Below are 12073 nucleotides of genomic sequence, written 5' to 3'. Positions count from 1 at the left end.
GAGCCATTTGTGTTAGTGCTGAAGCACTTTTCCCATTTTTTGATGTTCAGAAGGGAATTCAGCTGTATGTGCTGAAGATTCCTATTTGGGACTTCTTTTTAATGTTAATGATTTTTTTTTTAAAGTAAGGGCTGAAAAATGCTTTTTTTCACTGGATTTTAATTTTTATTAGTTCTGAAGGCATTGCCCCTTTAATTCATAGCCCTTTTAATTGCCCACAATTCATTGTGAACTCCACAGCCTCGCTCCCAGAGGCTGTAAGAAGCTGCAACGCTGCTTCAGGATGGGAACTTCGGGTCCGATCCCTCCACTAATGCCACCAGGAGGGTGTTACATGGTAAATTAGTGCTGCGGCCATTTTCAGCAGCCATAAACCTGAGGCCATGGAGACATCAGTAGGTTACTGTGGATGTCCAATTTCCCCCCCTCTGTTTGGAGGACAGAAGTGCAGTATTAATATGACTGAAATAAAATTATAAGATTTACCGTACCCCTACTGAGTAGTAAATATATGGAGTAGATTCCCATCAAAATCAATTGACCCTATGTTGATTATCACTTTAAAAAAAAGAAATGGATGAACATCTGGTTAACAATGGAATTCAGTGTTCTAGGGTTATACAATACAGATGATGATACCAGGGAGAAGAGGATATATCTTCAATGAGGGACTTAAACAAACAAGAGATGTATGTCCTGGGATCCGAATAGAAGTGCTCAAAATTATGAAAGTAAATAAAGAAAGATGATTTGCGCTAGTTATTGAATCAGAAACAAATGGGACATGTATTTAGTGTTAGTACTAGAAGCATAAAGGGGGAGATTGAAAGGATTTTTTTCCACCACAGAGGTTAAATAAAATATGGAATTCTTTGCCACAGGTAATTGTTACGGTCAAATCAATTAATGTAGTTAAGAAAGAGAGCAAGAAACTGAAAAGGCACAATGGGTTTAATGGGCTCCTTCTGTATTGAAATGTATATGTTTCTATAGATGCTGTATGAAACATGATTGTAGCTGCTGCGCTCCAATAATGAGATGTCATCTCTGTAAATGATCTGTTCAGTACATAGTGCTGGAGCTTCACTGGATTCATTTGGGGATCGAGGGACATTTTAGAACTTCATCCTGCACGTTTACATTCAGTTCTCTCAGGGGATTAAGCAATTTGAGGGGAATCCATGACAATGTAAACTGTATAGAGTATTTTGGGAGAAACAGTTTTTGGGAAGAACAGGAGCCTGGTGGGCTGAATGACCCTTTCTCCTTCCATAATTTCCTACGTTCTGAGGATAGCTGGAAGAAAAGGAGGAAATCTATTTTGCCCTTATAGGGATCCATTTTTGCATCTGGTGGAATTGACAACAAAGGAAGGAACAATTTGTCAATCTCACTGGCCAGAGATGTAATAATTCTCTGCTGTGGTCATCAACCATAATACAAACTTCTGTCATCAGCAAAACATATCCCAGAATGTAAATATTGTTACATTATAGAATAAATAATATATCACACAATTGTCAGCTAATGATTAAAGTTACTCTCTTGCTTAATGGGAAAGACCATCCTAACTCATGGATCTTTCAAAGTTCTGAAAGAACTTGAATGATGTACCACTAACTTTGTAATCTCTTATGTTATAGTAAGTTCTGTGTAGCTTTGGTTACTTTTGTAAAGAAAGTAGAATGATCCAACAAAATTAAATAGATTCACTTGTAAACATTGAAGTCTGAGAGGAAACCCCATGAAATGAAGTTAAGATTGCTTTGTTTCCAGGACGTAGATATAAGATTAAATGAAAGAGCTTTAGGACGGAGACTAGAAGAAATATTTTTATTCGGAGGCCTGTGAGGTTGTGGTATGCAGTACCAGAGCTCGTGATTGGAACAGAGACCATGGCCCCGATATTTACAGGGAGGGTGAGGGTGAGGCTGAAATTGGCTGAAGAACCCAGCAAGGCTGGGTATGTGGAATGGCAGGGCCCCATTTGCATCTTGTACGTCCACCTCCTGGTGCCAGCTGGCCAATTTGACAGCCTGGTCGGTGGGCAAGAGGGCTGGGTGGAAGAGGCCCGTGATCACTAAAGCAAAGAGCAAGATACTCTCGGGAAGGCTGGGGGTAGGAAAACTGAGAATGAATAAGCTGGGGGGAAGGACGCCTGTGATTGGGGGAGCTGGTGGGGGAGTGGGGGGAGGGTGGAGGCTGGCGATCGGGCCTGGAGGAGGATGAAGGCTTCCTTGAGGTACCTGGGGGGGGGGCACTCTTGCTCCTCCTGGCCCACAAGGAGTTCTAAAAGAGGCACTTACCATGGGTAGCCAGCAGCTCCTGCCTCCATTTCACTGCCGAGTTCGGACTCCCAATTGCACTGTAGGAGCCCTATTTAAATATGTTAATATGTGTCCCGCCTTTCCACCGTGAGACACTCAGACACTCCGCTATCCGCCGCCATTAAAATGGTGTGTGCGGCGTGTTGGGTTCGGGTTACGTGGATTTCGCATTTAATTTCCCCCGACCCACTCCCACCCATCTTGAGGGGTTAATATCAAGGCCCATATCAAAATTTAAGAATAGGTTAAATAGGTGGTTAAAGAGAAATGGGAACTGAGTGGACACATGGGATTAAGAAAACTGCTCATGTAATACATCCAAGTTTGCTGATGAGACAAAGCTGGGTGGGAATGTAATCTGTGAGGAGAAAGTAAAGAGGCTGCAAAGGGATATAAACTAGTTAAGTGATTGGGCAAGAAGGTGGCAGATGGAGTATAATGTGGGGAAGTATGAAATTATCCACTTTGGTAGGAAAAATGGAAATACAGAGTACTTTTTAAACAACAACAACAACAACTTGTATTTATATAACGCCTTTAACATAGTAAAACGTCCCAAGACACTTCAAAGAAGTATTATAAGACAAAAAAGCCGCAAAAGGAGAAATTAGGGCAGATGACTAAAAGCTTTGTCAAAGAGGTAGGTTTTAAGGAGCGTCTTAAAGGAGGAAAGTGGTAGAGAGGCGGAGAGGTTTAGGCAGGGAATTCCAGAGCTTAAGGCCCAGGCACGGCCACCAATAGGGGAGTGATTATAATCAGGGATGCTCAAGAGGGCAGAATTAGAGATGCGCAGATATCTCGGGGGGTTGTGGGGCTGGAGGAGATTACAGAGACAGGGAGGAGCAAAGCCGTGGAGAGATTTGAAAACAAGGATGAGAATTTTGAAATCGAGGCGTTGCTTAACCAGGAGCCAATGTAGATCAACGAGCACAGGGGTGATGGGTGAACAGGACTTGGTGCGAGTTAGGACACGGGCAGCCGAGTTTTGGATCACCTCAAGTTTACGTAGGGTAGAATGTGGGAGGCCAGCCAGGAGTGTGTCGGAATAGTCAAGTCTAGGGGTAACAAAGGCATGGATGAAGGTTTCAGCAGCGGAAGAGCTGAAGCAAGGGCGGAGACGGGCAACGTTACGGAGGTGGAAATAGGCGGTCTTAGTTGTGCTGCGGATATGTGATCGGAAGCTCATTTCAGGGTCAAATATGACGCCAAGGTTGCGAACGGAGTGGTTCAGCCTCAGACAGATGTTAGGGAGAGGGATGGAGTCAGTGGCTAGGGAACGGAGTTTGTGGCAGGGATTGAAAACAATGGCTTTGGTCTTTCCAATATTTAATTGGAGAAAATTTCTGTTCATCCAGAATTGGATGTCGGACAAGCAGTCTGATAATTTAGAGACCGTGGAGGGGTCGAGAGAAGAGGTAGTGAGGTAGAGCTGGGTGTCGTCAGCGTACATGTGGAAACTGACGCTGTGTTTTCGGATGATGTCGCCAAGGGGCAACAAGTAGGAGGGGGCCAAGGATAGATCCTTGGGGGACACCAGAGATAACGATGCAGGAGTGGGAAGAGAAACTGGACGACGATGGAGAGGTATTGAAGAAGGATGGAGTGGTCAACCATGTCAAAGGCTACAGGGAAGTCAAGAAGGATGAGGAGGGATAGTTTACCTTTGTCACAGTCACAAAGGATGTCATTTGTGACTTTGAGGAGAGCCGTTTCGATACTGTGGCAAGGGCGGAAACCTGATTGGAGGGATTCAAACATGGAATTACAGGAAAGATGGGCACGGATTTGGGAGGCGACAGCATGTTGGTTTTTTGAGGAGAGGGGTGATGGTGGCAGATTTGAGGGAGAGGGGGACAAGTACCTGAGGAGAGAGAACCGTTAACAATATCAGCTAACATGGGAGCCAAAAAAGGAAATTGGGTGGTCAGCAGTGACATGAATCAGTCATTCATGAAAGAAAGACTTATGAAATAATACTGAGTGGCCTGTGGGTGGCGCTGTCCAGGGAGAGTATAAATACTCGGGCACGGGCCCAGCTTGCGCAGGACATTCTTAACAGGAACTAGTGAAGGACACAACTAGACCTCCATGTTGTAAAACAGTTGATTAAAGCTTTGTTTAATGCTTAGACCAAGTGCCTAGTAGTTTTCTTACGTCAAGCAGTTTGGTGGGAATAGGTTCAAGGAAGCAAGGAGTGGGTCTCGTGGACAAGATGAGTGCGGAGAGGTCATGAGAGGAGATCGGAGAGAAACTGGAGAAAGATGTGAATTCAGGGCTAGGGCAGGGGGAAACCTTAGAGGAAGTTTGGCTTGGCGGGCTAGGGAAAGGAAGGAAAGTGGCAGAGGCAGCTGCATAGATGGTTTCAATCTTAGAGACAAAGAAGTCGAAGAGCTCCTCACACTTGTTGTCGGAGGTGAGGGTGGAGGCGACAGGGGGAGGGGTTTAAGAAGATGGTTAGCAGTGGAGAATAGAAGCTGGGGTTGATCTTTGCATTCCAGAATGATTCTGGAATAGTGAGCAATTTTGGCAGACGAGAGCAGGACCCAATAATGCTTTGTGGTCCAGCCAGATCTGGCGGTGATTGGTTAAACCAGTTGTCCGCCATATCCGTTCAAGTCTGCGTCCCTTGGACTTAAGGGAGCGAAGATGAGGGCTGTACCAGGGGGAATGGCCAAGGTGAGAGAGAGTCATCGTTTTAATAGAGACTAGGGCATCAACGGTGGTGATGAGGGTGTGGTTGAGCAGATCGGTAGTGTTAAGTCTGTGGGTTGTATTATAAATAATCACAGACTCCACTGTTAACAAAATAAAACACGTCTTTACTATTCAGAGGCTCGGGCGATTCTGCCCTAGTTAACGTATCACAACCCTTATATACTGGTGTGGTCACTATCGGTATTACAGTATACATGAGCCAATAGATAGTGCCACCCTAAAGTAGTGCTCTTAAAGGCGAACGGTTACATTCTATAGTTCCCTTAAAGGTAAACGGTTACATACACAACACTCCTCCCTTCCTAGCTTATTACTTACAGAATCCCGTTAAACATACAATCTTCAACTTTATATAAACAGTTTGCAGATATACTCTCGATGGAGTCAACGTCATATAACAATTTACAGATATACTCTCAATGGAGTCAACGTCATATAACAGTTTACAAACATACTCTCAGTGGAATCAGTTTACAGGTTCAGTCTCTGTGGGAACAGTTCATAAATTCAGTCTCTGGTATTAATTCGTTCCAGACAGCATCCTCCATAGCCTTTTTTTTTTTTTTTTAACAGCTTGTACTTTCGTCCTGTTGAACCAGCAGTGCGGACTTATACAACCCACTGGCTGTCTTGATAATGTCCCTGGATTTATTTTACAAATTTAGCACCTTTCGTAGTGTTCGGACTGAGGTAGTAGAAGTAATAATATTTTAAACAGTTATTATTTTCTGCTTCTTCTTTTTCTTTTCTGCCTTTTTGAAACTCTCCGAGCTCTTTTCCCGGCTGCCATCTGTAGCGCCACCAACTCTCTATGTTCCTTAGACCTTAAGTGCTTCCTCAGGATTTCAGCACTTTGGGAGTTCCCATCACAATTTGGGCAGACCACATCCTCATAACATTCGGTGTCACTCAACAGGTCAAAACCCTTCTTCAAGCAATCATATTCATCCTGCTCTTCCTCGGATGTCTGCCCTTCCTTCCCTCCTGGCCTCATTTGTGCGTTCAATCCTTTCCCTTCCTTCAGGGATTTCGTTATCAGGCTATTTAATCCTTCTACTGAAGTAGCTGTTTCCCCATTCTCCTGTTCCCCTGGACGTAATTCAGCGTACTCCTCCATTTCATCCATCATTTTCTCCAATGCTTTCATCTTCTCTTCCTCTTGTACTTTGGCTTCCAGTGCTTGGAGAAGTTGCGCCTCGATGCTCTCTAGCTCATGTTCAGGGCCCATTCCCAGTTGAAACTGTTCTTCAAGTCGGTCAACCTCGGTAATTGCCGCCTCATATTTGTCTTGGGCTTCCTTCCATATTTTTATGAGTTCTGCCATGTCTTTCACCTCTACATCCTCATCTATGTATGGAACTTCTACCGATGAGTCTGTCTTGGCCCTGAGCTCCTCAAGAATTTCCTGCAGCCTTTGGACTTCTTGCTCATGTTCAACCTTTAGTTGCTCATATACTTCCAACGAAACTAGCTTTTCGGAGGTTGCTGAGTTAACCCCCTCCAGAATTGTAGTCTGGGCCTGTTCATACTGTTTTTTCAACTTCTCGCACTCTGCTTGTAAGGAGTCGTAGAGAAGAACTGGAATAAAATCCTGGCTTCCTGAAGATTCCTCTTCATTTGTTTCTTTCGCAATTTCCTGTTGGAGTTCAGCCAAGGCTGCTATGCTATCTGCCTCTCGAAGTCTCACTGCCATCAACTCTTCTTTATTCTTGCAGTCCATCTCAGCCATTTCCCGTTTACTTTCATTTAACTGAGTGAGTAGTCCCTTATTTTGGGCTGAGAGATATTGCACCTTCTCATGTAGACCCTTGCACTCCTTCTCTGCTTGACATAGCTGATTACCGCTGATTTGGTTCTGCGTTTCAAGTTCCAACATCCTTTGCTTAGCTTCTTTCAGTTTCGCCCCTATAAGCTCCTCTTGCAACATGGCCACATTATTCTCATCAGGTAAAGAAGCGTTTCTCTTTTCCATGTCCAAGATTTGTTTCTGCATCTCCTTAAGAGCACCCTGTGATTCAACTTCTCTTAACTTTGCCTGCACTAGCTCCGTCTCTAATTGCAGAACAAAATCCTCAGTGCAGCGTGATTTGCCCTTCTGCTGTATCTCTAGATCATGCAAATATTCTAACCCCTGAACATCATCAGGGAGATGTGATCGGTAATTGGTCACGATGGCTCTATGGTCGCTCTCTGCTTGAGCCAGTAGGTTCTGTTGTCTTTCCAGACTCTCCCATTCGGTGTCATAGAACTTTTTCATTGTTTTCATCTCTTGTACGAGGCGGTAACTTAATTGTTCTAATTGTTGTTGTACTTTGAAATAGCGTTGAGTTCGAGCCCGGTGTTCCTCCGTAATGCATATGTCTGTAGCTTGAACAGACTCAGAATTCTCTGTCTTTATGCACGCCATCGATTTTCCAACCTTAGTCTGTGAGTTAATGTTAACCTTGTTTTTCATACATAAGCTGGACTTATCGTCTTCCGGCTCAGAGTCTGAGCTGCTTGTCTGCACCGAGTCCTCACTCGTCATTGCTTGTCGGTAGTGCCATTCCATGTCTATTTTCTTGATCCACTCCCGTCCTAGAAGTGGTGGTCCTCCCTCAGGTAGTACGTACAAATTCATTCTTGGGTGTACTTTACCCCTATCTCTCACCTTGACTCTTATTTTCCCCATGGGGTATACGCGATGCCCCGTGTATGTCTGTAATACGAACTTGGTATTTCTTAAGGGTATGTGAGAGAATAGTCGGTGGTAGTCCTTTTGGTTGATGACTGATACAGCTGATCCCGTGTCCAGCTCCATTCGTACTTGGACTCCAGCTATTTTTAGTGTGACCCAGATCGTCTGTAGATCATTTACTTTACCCACATTGTGGATTCTCAGACTATCCAACTCCTGGCTGTTTGGGCCTGAGTCTGAATTTTGTTCGTCTGAACTCTTTTCAGCCACCTGATGCACCTTGTTGTACTTTTCTTGTGGTGGTGGCTTCCTTTGCTTGTTGGTCTTCTTTCCGGACCTGCATACCTTTGCGATGTGACCCAGTTTGCCACATTTCCTGCACTCTTGGTTCTTAAACCAGCACTGATTCTGGTCGTGCGTTGTCTTTCCACAACGGTAGCATTTGGGAGTGCTTGCTGTAATTTGGTCCACCCCGAGTGCCGCCGCCTTTAGCTGCATTTCCGCCGTCCCTTTCGCTGCGGCTTCGTGCGATGAAGCTATGAGGACAGCCCTGTCCAGTGTGAGGTCGTTTTCTTCCAGAAGTCGCTTCTGCGTTCCTTCTTTGGCCAAGCCGCATACGAACTTGTCCCGCAGCGCCTCTGTCAAATTCCCTCCAAACTGGCAGTATTTCGCTAGCTTACGCAGTTCGACTAAGTATTCCGCATTGCTTTCATCTTGCCTCTGGGTTCTGGCGTAAAATTTAAATTGTTCAGCCAGCATCAACGGTGTGGGGTTCAAGTGATCCTTCAACACTGTTACGATCTCTTCGAAGGTCTGGTCCACTGGTTTAACTGGTGCTATTAGATGTTTCAAAAGCCCGTATGTTTTTGCTCCCATCGAATTTAACAAAGTTATTGCCTTGTTGTCATCCTCAATTTCGTTGGCTACGCAATATATTTCTATGCGTTCCACATACGTGGCCCAGTCTTCTATTTCAGCATTAAAGTCATTAATATTTCCTCGCTTAGGCATCTTCTTCTCTTTTCGAGTACAGTACAAGTATTACTTTACTTATTATTAATTTTCTTCTCTCTTCTTGAGAACACCACAAGTATTGCTGTACTTATACTTATTTTCCCTCTCTTCTTGAGAACGCACCAGCCTTTCTGAAAAATCTTATTACTTTCCTGAAATTCTTAATAATTTCCAAGATGGCGGTTTCCCGCTTCTTCCTTCTTCTTCAGCGGTTTCCCCGCGAAAAATGGCGGCTTTCCCGTGCTTCTCGCTCTCCCCGCCCACTTCGATGGCGGTTTTCCCGCGCTTCTCGGCGCTCTCCGCCCACTTCAATGGCGGTTATCACCCGTTCCCCGACGCTGACTTTCAGGCCGAGTGCGGGCCTTATCAGCGGATGCGATCGATGGCCCGGCTGCGCCTCGCACTTGAAAGCGGCCCCCGGCCTCTGGCTCACCCGCTCGCGCGGCTCTTGCTCGCTCCCTCCCGGGCTCTGGCTTACCCGCTCGCGCGTTTCACCGCGGCTCTTATCAGGGATTGCGATCGCCCTGTCTTTGCAGCCAACGCTGCGGCTTACCCACGAGGTTATGGAGGCTTCAGGGTCCTAATGCCTGTCGCTTCCAGCCTGTCGGTTCCAGACTGGTGAGGATTGAAACCTCTCTTCAACGTCCTGTCTTCGGACGAAGCCGCCGTGGAACAACTGCCGCAGGGTTCGAATCCTGACTCGTCGCCAATGTTAAGTCTGTGGGTTGTATTATAAATAATCACAGACTCCACTGTTAACAAAATAAAACACGTCTTTACTATTCAGAGGCTTGGGCGATTCTGCCCTAGTTAACGTATCACAACCCTTATATACTGGTGTGGTCACTATCGGTATTACAGTATACATGAGCCAATAGATAGTGCCACCCTAAAGTAGTGCTCTTAAAGGCGAACGGTTACATTCTATAGTTCCCTTAAAGGTAAACGGTTACATACACAACAGGTAGCTGCATAAATGTCATAGCGAAAGGAGGGCCAGTGGCTGGACAGTTGGGATTTCATAAGTGCAGTTGTAAGAGAGTTGCGAGAGAGTTTTTTCCAGGGACGGACACAGAAGTTTTGTGGGAGTGGGGGTTGGGGGGTGGTGGAAGTGGGGATGTGGGCAGAGATGGCCTTATCTGTGATTGACACGATGGGAGTAGTGAGGCCACGAGAGATGGCAAGGTTGAGGGGGTGGCCGTGAATAAGGGTTGGGGTGTTTACATGGAGGGAGAGTTTAAGGGAGGATAGGAGGCTACTGAGCTCAGAGGAGGGAGAGCATGATGAATTGAGATGGAGGTTGAAATCACCGAGGATGAGAAGTCGTTCGGTGCAAAGGCTGAGGGAGGAAAGCAGTGAAGATATCTCGGTAATAAAAGGTGAGAGACTAGTAAATGTTGGTGTTCAGAGGGAATTATGTGTCCTTGTACACGAATCACAGAAAGTTAACACGCAGATACAGCAAGCAATTGGGAAGGCAAATTATATGTTAGCCTTTATTGCAAAGTATTGGCATTTAAGAGTAAGGAAGTCTTGCTGCAATTATATAGGGCTTTGTTGAGACCACACCTAGAGTACTGTGCACAGTTTTGGTCTCCTTACCTAAGGAAGGATATACTTGCCTTAGAGGGGGTGCAACGAAGGTTCGCTAGATTTAATTCTGGGATGAGAGAGCTGTCCTATGCGGAGAGATTGACTAGAATCTTTTTCTCTTAGGCAGTCCTTCAGAACCAAGGATGACTTGCTTCCACATTAAAAATGAGTTCTCAGGTGACTGATGAGTCCAATGCGGGCCGTACAGTCTCTGTCACAGGTGGGGCAGACGGTGGTTGAAGGGACGGGTGGGTGAGGTGCTTGGGTTGACGTGCGCTCCTTGCGCTGCCTGCGCTTGGCTTCCGCTTGCTCCCGGCGAAGAGACTCGAGGTGTTCGGCGCCTTCCCGGATGCTTCTCCTCCACTTTGTGCGGTCTTGGGCCAGGGATTCCCAGGTGTCGATGGGGATGTTGCACTTTTTAAAGGGGGCTTTGAGGGTGTCCTTGAAGCGTTTCCTCTGCCCACCTGGGGCTCTCTTGCCGTGCCGAAGCTCCGAGTACTGCGTTTGTTTTGGGAGTCTCGTATCAGGCATGTGGACAATGCGACCCGTCCATTGGAGCTGATTCAGTGTGGTCAAAGCTTCGATGCTGGGGATGTTGGCCTGAGCAAGAACACTGATGTTGGTGCGCCTATCCTGCCAATGGATTTGCAAGATCTTGCAGAGGCAGCGTTGGTGGTACCTCTCCAGTGCTTTGAGGTGCCTGCTGTACATGGTCCATGTCTCTGAGGCATACAGCAGGGCGGGTATCACTGCTGCTCTGTAGACCATGAGCTTAGTGCCAGGTTTGAGGTCCTGGGCCTAGAAATTCAGTTGGGCGCGCCAGCCGTTAGCGCCTTAGGAGGAGTAGATCTCGAGCGCTAGGCGCTTAGCGCCCGGGCGCAGCGCGATCTGCGCCTCGCCCCAACTTCAGTACACATTTAGCGCCGGCGCAAAGTCTTAGCGCGCGCCCTGCTGCGCACGCAGATCATGACGTCATTTCGCCGTGCAACGCCCTTTGTGCGCCCCGAACCGGAACTTCACTCGCGCCGGCCCATTGTGCGCCGGGCGGCCCTAACGACTGTGAAGTGGAACGGTACACAGCCGAGGCGGGCCGCGGGGAGCGCTAATTAAAGGGCACTTACCCTGCACTATAAAGGCCAGCCATTTTGCAGCATTCACTCTTGTGCAACGGTTTTTTGGAGAGAGACCAAGGAGGAGAGCTTACTGGTTTGGACCAACACTAGGACAGGTATTTTTGGCTCAGGCCAGAGCTTAGCAATTATCTTTGCCTTCATTGAGAGCTCAGTGTTTGCCAGCATATAATGGGGGCTGCATTGGGTGCCAACGCTGACTTTCAGCCTTATGCCAGAAGGGCTTACAGACGCCGTGAGAGAGTGGCAGCCCTGGCTAGATGCAGAGGGGGCAACAGGCGTCACCAGCTGAGGCCTTACCCACCCAGGGTATACCGCCAGCAGTCCTCCTATCTGACCATGTCTGCCGCGATGTGTGTTAGGAGGCTGCGATTCAGAAGGGAGGTGGTTGCAGACATCTGCCAGCTGCTTCACAGAGATCTGCAGCCACAGCTGATGCGCAGGACGTCTCTGTCGGTGGCAGTGAAGGTGACGGTGGCTCTCAACTTCTATGCCACCGGCTCCTTCCAATCCGCTGCTGGGGACATCGCTAACATCTCCCAGTTCGCCGTGCATTGCTGCATCCGCCAGGTGACCGAAGCCCTTTTCAGAAGGAGACATCAATTCATCTCCTTCCC

The 12073-nt window shown here is 46.9% G+C and overlaps 1 protein-coding gene across 3 annotated transcripts in view; it reads left to right on the top strand.

Annotated features, from left to right (window-relative positions):
* LOC147123368 (ras-related protein Rab-3C) overlaps positions 1-12073 on the top strand; it is a 390864-nt gene that overhangs the window by 82840 nt on the left and 295951 nt on the right. The gene's annotated exons all lie outside the window — the stretch shown is intronic.

The sequence above is a fragment of the Somniosus microcephalus genome, chromosome 2, assembly GCF_052327205.1.
Source record: "Somniosus microcephalus isolate GS21.2 chromosome 2, FLI_Smic_1.0, whole genome shotgun sequence".
NCBI lineage: Eukaryota > Metazoa > Chordata > Chondrichthyes > Squaliformes > Somniosidae > Somniosus > Somniosus microcephalus.
The sequence above is the reverse complement of the archived record's forward strand: the minus strand, read 5'-3'. Positions and strand labels throughout refer to the sequence as shown.